The sequence below is a fragment of the Muscardinus avellanarius genome, assembly GCF_963383645.1.
Source record: "Muscardinus avellanarius genome assembly, chromosome: 3".
Lineage (NCBI taxonomy): Eukaryota > Metazoa > Chordata > Mammalia > Rodentia > Gliridae > Muscardinus > Muscardinus avellanarius.
In genome coordinates, this window is record NC_137788.1 from 83,179,013 (window position 1) to 83,193,308 (window position 14,296).

General features: G+C 40.1%; 1 protein-coding gene and 1 pseudogene across 2 annotated transcripts in view; one reads left to right on the forward strand and one right to left on the reverse strand.

Annotated features, from left to right (window-relative positions):
- Window positions 1–14,296, forward strand: part of FNBP1L (formin binding protein 1 like) — a gene marked incomplete at both ends in the record, with an annotated part of 122,521 nt that overhangs the window by 49,841 nt on the left and 58,384 nt on the right.
- LOC308260599 (high mobility group protein B1-like) lies at window positions 10,462–11,061 on the reverse strand (annotated as a pseudogene). The gene has a single exon. The product of its transcript is annotated as a high mobility group protein B1-like (transcript).

Below are 14,296 nucleotides of genomic sequence, written 5' to 3' on the forward strand. Positions count from 1 at the left end.
TGTGTGTGTGTGTGTGTGTGTGTGTGTGGTACTGGGGGTGGAACCCTTCTACCTCCGGGCTGCATTCCCAGACACCTATTTTTTATATTTTTATTTGGAAACAGGGTCTCTTAAGCCAGCGCGGCTGGCTTTAAACCTGCGCAATCCTCCTGTCTCCGTCTCCCAAGCGCGGGGATTACAAGCGTGCGCCACCACACCTAACATAAAAGCCAGAGTGATTTATTTTAACACCTTTCTTAGATCATGTCAGGCTTATATTCAGACCTGCTGCCCCACTAGTGTATTTCTATCCCACTTAAAAGCCAAAGTCCTTGTGTGTAAGATAAGGCATATTTGATTGGCGCTCTGGCCTCCATACACCTGCATTTTGATATCAACTACTTTTCCTTCCTGATTATTCAGCTCTAGTTTATTTAGTTTTTTGTTTTTCCTGGAAATCATCAAACATATACAAGCTCAGGGTCTTATATGTCTTAACAACTGAACTTGAAACTGCATCAGTTATTCAGGTAAACAAGAGTGAGGAGTGTGGACAGTTTATTGAAAGTAATAGGCAGAAAGGGGTGTGTAAAAGCACGTATGTGTGACAAAAACAGCATTGGAAGATAAAGAATTATCTTTTGTTGGTTTTTCTTTTAGTGAAGTAGGAATCACAAGGTTATTGGCTGAGAGTGAGGTAGGAGGTAATGTAAATGTAGAGTAAGAGGAGGAGTTATAGTTGGGTAGGGTAATGTGATAGTGAATGAGTTTCGGCTAAGTAGCATTAATAACCTCATAGTTTAATTGACGTAAATTTCTTTTTCTTTTTTTTTGGCAGTACTGGGGATGGAACCCAGGGGCGTTCTACCTCCCGGCTACACCCACAGCCCTATTTTATAATTTATTTGGAAACAGGGTCTCACTGAATTGCTCAAAGCCTAAGTAGCTGAGGCTGGCTTCGAAACTGTGCGATCCTCCTGTCCCAGCCTCCCAAGCGCTGGGATTACAAGCGTGCGCCACCATGCCCGGCTTAATTGATGTAAATTTCAAAGTGTGACCCATCAACATGCATCTCTCTTCACCTTCAGCAGAATGAGGAAGGGTTGGTGAAAAATTGCATGTAAACTCAGAGTTGAAATTTGGCAATGCAAGAGAAGGCAAAGAAATTTGGCAATGCAAGAGAAGGCAAAGACAGTGAACATATTTGCAAGGAGTCATTATAATGATGGCGTATGACATTAAGGTGTAGAAAGCTGGAAATGAAAATAAAGAGATACGCGATAGTAGTAATGTGTCAGAATCAGTGGATTGCAATCTGTGGGGTAAAAACCATTGTTGAGCTGGGGTTTTGGAGGAAATGAATTGATAGGAGTAGCCATCTGAGAATGTGATTTTGGATTATTATATTGTGGCAGGTGGAGTAGAAGTGACTTATTAGCTGTTATTGCTAATGACAGTGGAGATGACCATGAGGAGGGTGAGTTGTAGAGTGGAGGTGAAAGTCTGAGCAAAGTTTAAAAAAAAAAGAATTGGGGTCATGTGAGACTCTGAAGTTATTATGGGCTTAATTTAAAATTTAAGTGTGGCCAGGCCTGGTGGTGCATGCCCATAGTCCAATCCCAGTACTTGGCAGACTGAGACAGGAGGATCACAGTTTTGAGGACATCCCAGTGACTTAGTGAAGCTCCCAGCAATTTAGACTGTTTTCAAGTAAAAAAGTAGGGCCAACGCTACTGAGGCCTCCGAGGCCTGGATCAGAGCCTGCTGAGGGATTAGGCTGATGCGGGGGGGGGGGGGGGGCATCGGCTAACATCGGAGCCTGTTGTGAGGAAGGCCTGAGCTGGGGCCTCTGAGGCTGGGATCAGAGCCAGCTGAGGGGTTAGGCCGGTGTGGCCAGAACCGGGCCCTCCAATGAGGCAAGGCTGCTGCTTGAGCCAGTGAGGTCTGGATCAGTCCACCGGGTAGCCAGGCCACAACTGGGGCCGTCAAGAGTGGGATCGGTATTTGCAACACGGCATGCACAGAGAAATATCGCAGAAAATTAAAACCAGATGCTTCCCCTAATCAGCAATAACTAGGAGGAAAGGGACAACAGGAAGTGGTCGAGCTATAGAAAGGGCCCTATAGTGAATCAATTAAGGTGACCAATCAGAGGGTATGGAATAGGGGAGGATGGAGCCTCTTTAAAAAGCAGGAGGTACATAAACATATGTAATAAAGTTAATCACCAAACAAGCATGGGATGGAGGGAGGGGGAGGGAATGGGATGGGGACTGGATGAGGGCTAATTGGATGATGTGTGCTTGTATATCCTCTCAAGTCTTATATTTCAATGTGATGTATGATTACAATGCACCAGTAAAAATAAATTAAAAAAAAAAGTAGGGCCAAAGTATAGCTTGGAGGCAGAATGTTTTTGCATTCAGTCCCCAGGACAGCCCCGGCCAACACACACAGTTAAGTTCTAAATTAAAACATATCAGGTATATTTCCCAAACATACAACTTTTAATCTGACTCTTAAAAAAAAAATGAGAAAATAGCCCGGTGTGATAGTGTATGCCTGTAATCCCCAATATTTGGGAGACTGAGACAGGAGGATTGGAGGTTTGAGAACAGCCTCAGCATTGTAATGAAATGAGACTCTTAGCAAACTAGTTAGACCCTGTTTTAGAACAAAAGGGCTGGAGGTGTAGCTTGGAGGTAGAATGCCCCTGGATTCACACACACACACACACACACACAGAAATTGTTAAGTTGATTTAAAAAATATCTGTATACTGCTCTTCATTTTACTTTGGGGTTAGAAGTTGTTGATTGACTTGGAATTGTAATTGGTTTCTTAGCTCCACGAGACTTAAAAATTTTGTTCCTGCAATCCATATGAGTTAAAAAGGGAGAAAAGTCAGTTGTATTAGATCTTTAAAAATGTTTCCAGCAGTAGTTTGGTATGCAAAGGGCTGGAGAAACTTTGGCAGGAAATCAGAGCCATAGAGTAAGCCCAAACTAGGACAGCAAAGTCATTATTTTGCTTTTTACTGAAGGAAGTCGTCTTTAGATGGTGGTGACCCTTTGTTCTTTACCAGAATTACTTCATTGGGACTTTATTTAGATGCAAGACTGTATGACAGTAATTAGACGAACAAGAATTGAATATTAATTAAATAGTGATTTCTAAAATACTTATACCATTTTGTGATATAGTTATTTAAAAAATTACATTAAAGATACCATTATTTAGGTAAATGTAAGATTGATTAAATGTGCTCATATTACTATACAGTAGAACATTGGAACAACATGTAATTCATTTGTTATGTGACAAAATGATGCCAGCTTTAATTTAGAATATTTCTCACACATTTCCAAGTAAGGTAAAATAAGTTTTTTTTTTCTTTCTTTTTTTTGTGGTTGAGATAGAATCCAGGGACATTCTACCCTAGAGCTACATCCCCAGCCTCCCCCCCCCCTTTTTTTTTGGTGATACTGGGGTTCCTGGAAACCCTTCTACCTCCGGGCTACACTCCCAGACCTATTTTATACTTTATTTATTTTTGGAAATGGTCTCTTAAGCCAGCATGGCTGGCTTCAAACCTGCGTGATCCTCCTGTCTCTGCCTCCCAAGCTCGGGGATTACAAGCATGCACCACCACGCCTGGCTTTTTATATTTTTATTTAGAAACAGGGTCTCTTAAGCCAGCGAGGCTGGCTTCAAACCTGCACCATCTTCCTGTCTTGGCCTCAAGCGTGGGCCACCATACCCTGCTCCCCAGCCCTATTTTCTATTCTTTATTTTGAAACAGTTGCAAAGGGCCTCAGTAAGTAGCTGAGGTTGTCTGCAACCCACATCCTCCTGTCTCAGCCTCCCAAATGCTGGGATTACAAGTGTGCACCACCATGCCCAGCAAATAACTAAGTATTTTACAAATTAAAAAAAATACTTAATCTGAGCCAAACGTGGTGGCTCACAGTTGTAATCCTGGCATTCGGGAGGCTGAGACTGGAGGATCATGGTTCGCGGCCAGCCTCAGCTACGTAGTGAGGCTCTTTGCAATTTAGTGAGAACTTGTTTCAAAATAAAGAATAAAAAATGGGGCAGGGGTATAGCTCGGATGTCAAATGCCTCTGGGTTCCATCCCCAGACCCGCAAACAAAAAACAAAACAAAACAAAAACCAAACTTAATCTGGGCATGGTAGTATATGCCTGCAATCTCAGTTCTTAGGAATTTGAGACAGAATCGCAGATTCAAGGCCAGCCTCAGCAATTTTCCGAGGCCCTCCACAACTTAGTGAGACTCTGTTTCAAAATAAAAAGGACTGGGAGTATAGCTCAGAGGTAGAATGCCTTTGGGTTCAATCCCTGGTACCACCAAAAGAAAACCAGGGCTGCTTGTTTCTGATGTGGAATTTAAATCAAAGCTTCAGCTGGGCGTGGTGCATGCTTGTAATCCCCGTGCTTGGGAGGCGGAGACAGTAGGATATGCACAGGTTTGAAGCCAGCGTCTCTGGTTTAAGAGACCCTGTTTCCAAATAAAAATATAAAAAATAGGTGTAAATAGGTGTCTGGGAATGTAGCCTGGAGGTAGAAGGATTTCCAGGAACCCCAGTACCATAAATAAATAAATAAATAAATAAATAAATAAATGTATGTATGTATGTTTCAAAATTAGGAATGTGAGAGTCTTTTGTTCTCACTGGCAGCTGTTAGCTGATTATCTTCCCTTTTCTCTTCCCCTCTCCATGCTCTGGCCCTTGTAATTACATTTATGACTTTTCAGATTTTTATCATACACTATTCGGAGACATACTTGCTAAGTGAAAAACTTCTGTCTGATACCAAATGCATATATGTGTTTTTCACTTAAAAAAAAATTCTCCAACTCTCTGGACACCAGCTAGATGTCTTAGAGCTGAATTTGGTCACTACCTGAAGTTACTGCAGACCTGATAGTAAGGGCTCCATTCTGCAAAACTGCTCCCACTTCAGACACCACTTGTAAGTCCTGGGCCTCTGGTACTTCTGATTGCCGTTGGCTTTGTATGAACCGTCTTCCTTAAGTTCAGTCATTTGCTCATAGAACTCAGGGAAACACTTTAACTTACTGGTTTATTGCAAAAGATATTATAAATGATCTAGTAGAGATACATGAGATAACGTCCAGGAAGGTCCAGAGCACAGACCTTTGGTCCCTGTGAATCTGGGAATGTACCACCCTCCTGGCACATGAATATGTGCACCAACCAGGAAGCTTTACAAATCCATTGCTTGTGACTTTTATGGAGGCTCTGTTATGTAAGGCATGATTGATTAAATCATTGGCCATTGGTGGTTGAACTCCATCTCCAGCCCTTCTAGGAGGTTGGGGTGTGGGGCAGAAAGGTCCATCCCTCTACTGACATGGTTGGTTCCTCTGGCAAACAGCATATACCTTTTGAGAACCTCATTAGCATACACAGGTACAGGTATGATTGAGAGGGGATTATTTTGAATAGGATAAGAGGGACACTTTTTCCCTCTTACCTTATCACTCAGAAAATTGCAAGGGTTTAGAAGCTCCATGTCAAGACCTGGAGTCAGAGACCAAATAAATATTTAGGTCACACTTGTTCTTCTTTCTGTGGTAAAAATAGTGATATAGTGTGTATAAAACAACATAGTGACAAACCAAATTAACTCAGTAAATACTGTTAGAAGGTGTATAGAAAACACTATTTTCCAAATTTTGGATTAAAGTATAGGTGTTTCTGATATTTCTCAGCTTGTAATGTTTGTTAGATTTTGCTTTTAATAGTGAAGTATATTTAGAACCATATTTCTTGTGAACCACTGAAAAAAGATGCATTGAAGATTTATTCTCAATAATAAATAACTTTTGGCCGGGCGTGGTGGCGCACGCTTGTAATCCCTGCGCTTGGGAGGCAGAGACAGGAGGATCGTGCAGGTTCGAAGCCAGCCGCGCTCGCTGGCTTAGGAGACCCTGTTTCCAAATAAAAATGTAAAAATGGGTCTGGGAGTGTAGCCCGGAGGTAGAAGGGCTTCCAGGAACCCCAGTACCACCAAAAAAAAAATAATAATAATAATAATAATAATAAATAACTTTTAAAAAAATTTTTGGGGCTCTGAGAATTGAACCCAGAGCAACACTGCCAGCCCTTTTTTAAATATTGAGACTTGGGAGACTGAGACAGGAGGATGGCATGTTCAAAGCCAGCCTCAGCAATTTAGCAAGACTTTTAGCTGAGGCTGGCTTTGAACCTGCCATTGGGAATGCTGGGATTACAAGTGTGCACCACCACACCCAGCTAATAAGTGAGTTTTAAAAATAATATTTTAAGTCGGGCATGGTGGTGCACGCTTGTAATCCCCGTGCTTGGGAGGCTGAGACAGGAGGATAGCACAGGTTCAAAGCCAGCCTTAGCTACTTAGTGAGGCTATCAGCAACTTAGCGAGACCCTGTTTCCAAATAAAATATAAAATAGGTCTGGGAGTATAGCCCGGAGGTAGAAAGCCTCTGGGTTCCACCTCCAGTACCACCAAAAAGAAAAAAAAAATATTGTCTTAATTAAATTAATTAATTAATTAATTAATTTTGCTGTACTGGGGATGGAACCCAGGGACATTCTACCTCTGAGCTATTCCCCCAGCCCAATTTTTTATTATTTGTTTTGAAACAGGGTCTCATTGAGTTGCAAAGGGCCTCAACTAAGTAGCTGAGGCTGTCTGGGAACCGTGATGCTCCTGTCTCAGCCTCCCAAATGCTGGGATTACAAGCGTGCACCACTGGCTTTGCTTTTATTTTTAATTTGCTTTTATTGATTCATTATAGTCTTATATAATGTAAGTCATGTTGACAGAGACATACGTGCACACAGTACTTGGTGGGCCTCTCAAGAAAATGTTTTATGAAAAAAATCATGTAATAGTCATTAGTATAGGAATGTGTACTAGAATTTTACTTTTTAAACATACTTTTATTGGTGCATTGTAATCTCACATCATAGTGAAGTTAAAAGTGATTGGAACACAGCACTTTGAGCTTCTCTTGGCTCCCCCCCCTTCTTCCTATCTCTGGAATATTTTTAAAAAATTTTTGGCAATTCTGGGGATTGAACCCAGGGACATTCTACCTCTGAACTATACCTTCAACCCCCCCTTTTTTGGAGTATCGGGGTTGAAACCAAGGGACATTCTACTTCGGAGCTATACCCCCCAGCCTTATTTTTTATTCTTTATTTTGAAATAGGGTCTCACTGAGATGCAAAGGGCTTTACTAAGAAGCTGAGGCTGTCTGCAAATCACGATCCTCCTGTCTCAGCCTTCCAAATGTTGGGATTACAAGCATGCATCACCACTCCCAGCTCCATTTTTTAAATTTACTATTTTGAAACAGGGTCTCACTAAGTTGCAGAAGGCCTCATTAAGTAGCTGAGGCTGGCCTTGAACCTATGATTAAGTGTACAACTCCACTCCCAGCTCCTATCACTGAAATTTTAAAAAGGGAATTGGAATAAGCTTGAAATTTATTCACTTCTGCATTTATAGCTAAGCAAAGAAAATTAATTCTAAGAGTCCACACAATATTAATGTGTATTTTTATTATGGTTAACTTTATGAAAATATTACCTTTATAATATAGAAGAGAGATTGTTCATAGTGTTTCCAAATGAAATGGGGAGGGACCACCGAAAATCTTTGTTTCTCACAGATTTGGTATTTATTTCCTTGCTGTCTCACAGTTTTTGACCTTTTCTTTGGTTAATGGTTGTCAGTAATATGCTAATCTAGTGAGTATTTTTGTGTGCTATTAGAGATTGAATTTAGGGATGCTCTATCACTGAGCTATAGCCTTAACCCTTTTTATTTTGTGACAGAGTCTTGCTACGTTGCTGTGAATGGCCTCAAATTTTTTGTTCTCCTACTCCCTGTCTTCCCAGCTGCTGGGATTGCAAGCATGGATTACCATGCTGGGCTCCTCAAAGCTAATTTTGTCCCCTACCCCAGAAGTACTGGGGATTGAACCCAGGGTCTTACACATGCTAAGTAAGATCAGTACCACTGAGCTACATCCCGTAATCCCTTACCTAGCTGGTATTTTTCTTTTAGAGACTTTAATCTGTCTCTTTAGGATAGTTTTAATGGTTAGTGAATAGCTGCTTTTCAAAGAAACTTGAACTATGAACAAAAATTTTGATGATGAATGTTTGAAAATACATCCATCACTATATAGTTTTGTTGCTGAAAATAATATCAATTACAAATATTATATCTGAGAATTTAAAACTCTTAGAAACAAACTTCTTTCTTGTGTCAAAAAGCAGAATTACGCCGGGCGTGGTGGCGCACGCTTGTAATCCCCGCGCTTGGGAGGCAGAGACAGGAGGATCGCGCAGGTTCGAAGCTAGCCGCGCGCGCTGGCTTAGGAGACCCTGTTTCCAAATAAAAATGTAAAAAATAGGTCTGGGAGTGTAGCCCGGAGATAGAAGGGCTTCCAGGAACCCCAGTACCACCAAAAAAAAAAAAAAAAAAAAAAAGCAGAATTACAAATTTAGCTTAAAGATTGTAATTGGCCTTATTTACAATTCTGTAATTAGCAACAATTCACTCCATAAAATAGAAGGAGCAGAGCAGGTTGTTTTTGTAGACAAGAGAAGGGCAGAGGGAAGCAGAATCAGGAAACGAAAATCAGACTGGTTGTTTCACAGTTTCCTTGTAAAAGCCGAGGAGATAGATGACCATTCCAGTTAGAGCTGGACTGATTGGCTGTTACCTCTCTCTCCTGATTTCTCAGAAGGTCGGTCAGATAGACAGTTTAGTTTGGGTGCAGTTGATGTGGAACTTCAGCATGAGTGAATCTATTGTGGTTTGGTGTGCTGGAGCCTAGTATAGGAGCTCAGTCCAGAACAAATGGCCTTCTACCCCTTGTTTTTAAGAGAGTATATTAGAGTTCTACAGAGAAACAGATTCAACAGGATGTATATACATTTATTTATAGAGAAGTGTTTATGTTTGTTTTTTAATTGCTTTATTAACTTTGCCTTTTTGTGTGCAAACGGGTAAAACTAGTGCCGACAGAAACATACAGGATGCAAAGGCAGTCTCCAATTAGCTCACAGTACAAGACCCATGGAAATAACAAGGTTCACAGTTCAGTAGAGGCATATCAAGAAAATGCAAGGAAAAGGAAAATTGTGTTCCAGAACTGCATTATTAATCTTATGTAAAATGCCAAAAGTTAGAGTATAAGGCAAAATTCATCATTATTGTCTTGGAATTAGAAAGCTCTCCCATAAGAATATACAGATAATTCCTTAAATACAACTCCCAAAGTTTTCTCTTGACTTCTTTCTTCTCTGTGAATATTTCTATATCATCTTTATCTCTACCGTCCCATCCCTTCTGCCTATTGGGTATGGCCCAATAAAAATTAGGCCATGATCAGTGAGCCCATCCCTGTGCATTATTTCCTACACATTGGCTTTCATCTTTTCCAGAAGGTGGTCTTCCCCTCGATTTTGCATGGCTACTCCATTTCTTTGTTTTTCTGGGCCTATCCTTATAGTCTCCTGATTCTTGTATTCAGTTGTGCAGTTGTGATAACTTACCCCTGAAGACCTGTTCCACCTCCCTTGGGTACACTGTGTGCAGGGCAGTGGGAGCTGGTAGCTAGACTCGTGACAGCTGCATCCGAGAGAGGTTTTCGTTAAGGACTTGGCTCATGTGGTTGTGAAGGCATGGCAATCTCAGATCTGTAGTAGAGGTCCAGGGAAGAGTTTCAGTTCCAGAACTAAGGCAGATCTTGCAGTTTTTTTGTTTTTGTTTTTGTTGTTTTTTGTTTTGGTTGTACTGGGGATTGAACCCAGGGACATTTTACCTCTGAGCTGTACTCTCAGCCCTATTTTTTTTTAAGTTGCAGAGGGTTTCACTAAGTAGCTGAGGCTGGCTGCAAACCTGTGATCCTGTCTCAGCCTCTCAAGTACTCGGATTACGAGTGGGTGCCACCCCACCACACTCAGCTGGCAGTATTTTTTCTTTTTCTTTTTTTAATAAAAAAATTGTATTTACTTAGAAGCATTCAGAATGTCAACAAAACAGCTGCAACTTTTTTTTTTTTTGCAATTACAGAGTGGTATTCAGTTAACAGAACAACAAAGCTGCATCAGAGACAATTGAAGATGAAAAAACTACCGTCCCCATATATAACTAATTTGTGCTGTGCACCAACAAGAACCTGCTTTAAATTTCCATGCCAATTTACAACCCCCATACTGTACCAGGCAAGGTTAGTGGCTATTGAAAATACCATCAGGACAGGGCTATCTAAAGACACATTCGGTAGTGTGTTAACTATACAAAAAAAGACACTGTACAGTTTAAAAACAAATCTTACACAGCTTTACATTTCAGTTTTTTTCTTTAAGAGGAGTGAGTTGTGTACAGGGGGGTTAAATGCTTTATAGACAAAAAACTGCGCTATAACCAACTTATTCATCATCATCATCTTCGTCTTCGTCTTCCTCTTCCTCCTCCTCCTTTTTCTTGCTCTTCTCAGCCTTGACAACTCCCTTTTTTGCTGCATCAGGTTTTCCTTGAGCTCGGTGGGCAGCAGTATCCTTTTCATACGTTTCCTTCAGCTTAGCAGCTTTCTTCTCATAAGGCTGCTTGTCATCTGCAGCAGTGTTATTCCACATCTCGCCCAGTTTCTTTGCAACATCACCAATGGATAGGCCAGGATGTTCTCCTTTAATTTTGGGGCGCTACTCAGAACAGAACAAGAAGAAGGCCGACAGAGGCCTCTTGGGTGCATTGGGATCCTTGAACTTCTTTTTTGCCTCCCCTTAAAGAGGGATATAGGTTCTCATTTCTCTTTCATAACAGGCTTTGTCCGCCTTTGCCATGTCTTCAAATTTCCCTTTCTCTTTAGCAGACATGGTCTTCCACCTCTCTGAGCACTTCTTAGAAAACTCTGAGAAGTTGACGGAAGCATCTGGGTGCTTCTTCTTGTGCTCCTCCCGGCAGGTTTGCACAAAGAATGCATATGATGACATCTTGCCTCTTGGCTTCTTCGGATCTCCTTTGCCCATGTTTAAGTTGTTTATCATCTGCGAGGCAGCAAGTCGCCCAGTGCCCATCCGGCTCTCATTTGCCCCTGCGCTGTCTCTATGGAGCTCAATGTACTGCAATGGCTCGCAGTGTTTCTTCTTAATGGGGGAAGGTCAATCTTTGCTTTATGAAAGTCTTCAATTGTATGGATGAGGTCCACCCACATTATGGAGAGAAATCTGCTTTAATCAGAATTTATCTATTTAAATGTTAACCTCATCTAAAAAATACCTTCACAGAAACCTACAGAACAATATTTTGTGTGGTACTTGGGATTGAACTTGGGTGTTCTACACCCTCAGCTCTGATTTATTTGTTTGTTTGTTTTGTGGTACTGGGGATAGAACCCAGAGGTATTCTATCTCTGAACTATACCTCTAGCCCTATTCAGTCTTTATTTTGAAACAGAATCTCTCTGAGTTGCAGAGGGCCTCACCAAGTTGCTGAGGCTGGCCTGTGATCCTCCTGTCTCGGCCATTACTGGGATTATAGGCATGGGCCACCACACCCTGCTCTTTTTAATTTTTGAATTCAGACCTAGTTAAGTTGCTGAGGGTCCCACTAAATTACTGAGGCAGGCCTTGAGCCTATGATCCTCCTATCTCAGACTTCTAAGCACTGAGATTGTAGGCATGGACTGCATGCTCAGTTAGAATAATGTTTGACCAAATAAACATCTAGGCATTTTGGCTCAGCCAAGTTGACACATAACGAAATTAATCATCATAGTTTCAGTGGGGTTTAAACTCATTTGTTAAAAACATAAAGATGCAGGTCTTTTCTGGCTAGTTTGTAAAAATAAACAGATTTCAAGGAAATTTATTAACCAAATTTTAACATAAACCTTTCCAGATTGGTGAATGAGGTTGAAAATAAATATATTCTATAAATGAATAATGAAGTGTAACTAATACGATTTTATCGTTGAGATTTTTATGAGGTGTCTAAATTCCCTAGCTATGACAACCTCTGAAAGCTAAACATCATAGTTCAGAACCAACACCTTTAGCTTACTTGGTCATTCATTAATTGTGTCAAAAAACAAAAACCACAAAAAAGTTATTGATCTAATTTGCCTTTTATTCATGATTTCTGAATCAAGGCAGCCTCTCTTAAAATAAAATGAAAGTACTCATAGGGCAATAGCAGAATAGTGGGTTTTATAGGATGGAAACAAGGAAACAAAACAATAGGAAAAATACTGATTGGTTAGCATCATGTTATGTAAGGTTACTTTTTTTTTTTAAGGGTTAAAGTCACAGGGGACTTCCTCATTAAGCCGACTCAGGCAAGAATTTCTTGTTTTCACAAAAGGAAAACTTTTCTGGTTTGGGAGCTATCTACTTCCTTAAAGTTTCAGTTTGATTATGTGACATTTAGCATGAATGACTCCCTTTTGGTTTGGTCTGGCCTTTTGGGGATTATTGCAGGAGGTTATTCCAGTGGCCTTCCATAATTTTTATTTAACAATCATTAAACCAAGATTTATTTATGTATTTATTTTTGCAGTACTAGGGATTGAACTCAGGGGCATTCTTCCTCTGAGCTATCCCTCCAGCACTATTTTTTATTTGGAAGCAGGGTGTCAATGATTTGCAGAGGGCCTCACAAGGTAGCTGAGCCTGGCCACGAATCTGGGATCCTTCCATCTCAGCCTCCCAAGTACTAGGACTACAAGCATGTGCTACCACACCTGGGTTAAATCAAGATTTTAGAAATAATGAAGCATATTTTATTTATTGCTCTTAAAAAAAAACAACACTGTTACTGATATTTTTAAAAGTTTTAGCCCACTTTGGTACATACTGTTGATTCCAGTACTTAGGAGGCTGAGACAGGAGGATCACAGGTTCAAGGCCATTCTTAGTAATTTAGTTAGACCCTGTTTCAAAGTAAAAAATAAAATAGGATTTGGTGTCTAGTTCGGAGGTAGAACACCCCTGGGTTTAATCCATAGTACCATACACAAAAATCCATTAACCCAAAGGCTTTATCCCTTAAATAAGTAAAGCATTATTTGAAAGTAATATTTTTTTAAAATCTCTTTTTTAAATTTGTTTTTATGGATTTCAAAATTATTTAATTTATAAATAAATATATATAAAAGACATTTGTTCAGCTTTTCTGCTGAACAAATGTTTTGTTATTTTATAATAAACAGAAGTCTTTGTCTAGAGGATAGAGTATAGCATGAACTTTGGTGAAGAAGATATTAAAAAGAGAAACCTTTAAAGCAGTTTGAAAAATGTAGAGGCTTTGTTTAAAATATAGGGGTTTTGTTTAAGATTTAGTGTTCTTTTTGGTTGTTTTTAAAGTTGAGAATTTTTCAGAATGCCTATTTATTTATTTATTTTTGTGGTACTGGGGGTGGAACCCAGGGGCTTTTGTACCTCTGGGCTATACTCCCAGACCTATTTTATATTTTATTTGGAAACAGGGTCTCACTAAGTTGCTGAGAGCCTCACTAAGTAGCTGAGGCTGGCTTTGAACCTACATGATCCTCCTGTCTCAGCCTCCCAAGCGCGGGGATTACAAGCCTGCACCACCATGCCCAGCTCAATATGCCAATTTATAATCAAATGTATAATGCAGGCTAAGTTTACTGAGTAGCACATCTCTTGCTATCTTCAAATTACTTTCAAAGGCAAATAATTAGGAAGTTGCTTTAAGGAATATATTAGTCATACAAACTATGATAAACTGATGAATATTATCTCTGCTATTTAGATAGATAGGCTTTTAGTAGTAGAATGGAAAAAGATAAAATGAAAGGGAGATGCTTCATTTGTAAATAACAAGCATGATTAAACAAAGGATAAGAAACATTTTTGAAAATACAGAAAGGGATATTTAAATGTTTTGCTTTTGGTGGTATAGAGAACCCAGGGGCATTCTATCTCAAAGCTTCACCATCCCCCCAGCCTTATTTTTTATTCTTTATTTTGAAACAGGGTTTCATTAAGTTGGAGAGAGCCTCCTAAGTTGCTGAGGCTAACCTGAAACCTGCAATTCTCCTGTCTCAGCCTCCCAAGTACTGGGATTATTGTATGTACCACCATGTGTGTAAAGTGTGTACCACCATGCCCAGCTAACCTGGCACATTTTAGACTTGACATGTGAGAACAAGAAAGCATCAAGATAGTAGTCAATTTGGAGATTCTTCTTCCTATTTAATTAATTAATTAATTAATTAATTTTTTGTGGCACTGGAGATGG